This window comes from Mauremys mutica, chromosome 12 (assembly GCF_020497125.1).
Source record: "Mauremys mutica isolate MM-2020 ecotype Southern chromosome 12, ASM2049712v1, whole genome shotgun sequence".
Taxonomy (NCBI): Eukaryota; Metazoa; Chordata; order Testudines; family Geoemydidae; genus Mauremys; species Mauremys mutica.
In genome coordinates this window covers 34,276,314-34,277,303 of record NC_059083.1, presented here as the reverse complement: position 1 = coordinate 34,277,303, position 990 = coordinate 34,276,314, and positions in this window count along the sequence as shown.

Here is a 990-nt window from a genome sequence, read left to right as displayed (position 1 = left end):
CTTCACTGTAACTTGGTCTAGACAACAGGAAGAAGGAGGAAAAATCTTATCACAGTGAGCATAACATGGATTAACATTAAATGATTAAAGTAAACATTAAAATCAAACATTTTTTTTAAACAACTAACAAAATCATCCTAAACACAGGATTTGGTGATGATGGGGGACTTCAACTACCCAGACATCTGTTGGGAAAATAACACAGCAGAGCACAGATTATCCAACAAGATCTTGGAATGTATTAGAGACAATTTTTTATTTCAGAAGATGGAGAAAGCTACTAAGGGGGAGGCTTTTCTGGATTTGATTTTGGCAAATAGGGAGAAACTGGTTGAGAATTTGAAAGTGGAAGGCAGATTTGGTGAAAGTGATCATGAAATGACAGAGTTCATGATTCTAAGGAATGGTAGGAGGGAGAGCAGCACAATAACAATAATGGATTTCAAGAAGGCAATGTGATAAATGAGGGCCAGGGGCAGGCTGGCCTTTCCATGAGGCAAACTGAGGCAGCCGCCTCAGGTGCCAGACTGTGGGGGGGAAGAGGGGGGAGAGAAGGGGAGGGGGCGCCACTAGCACCCAGAATGTAGAAAATTGTGTTGGCTGCTGGTGCATATGTATTCTCTCTGCTCTAGATGCACAGAGATGGTGGAGTGCTGTGCTGGAGGAAGGAGGGCACAAGAGACATAACAGGCAGGCAGGAGAAAAGGTGAGAGGGAATAACAGAAAGTAGCAAGAGCTTCAGGGAGAGAGAGGAGGAAAAGCCTCTTATGTATCTCTCTAGCACCCCAGGAGCCTGGACTGATTAACACCACCTTCTCAGGGAGCTTCCCGTTTCCTGCTGCTTCCCTGAACCCACCTGAGGAGAAGAGGCCATCAACTGAAGTAGTAGGAGCCAGTTAGGCCCTTAAGATGATGATATTTTCCCTCACTCAGGCCCTGCTACCAGCCTGCTTATTTGTCCCCTTCAATTAAGTGCTGAGAGCCACAATA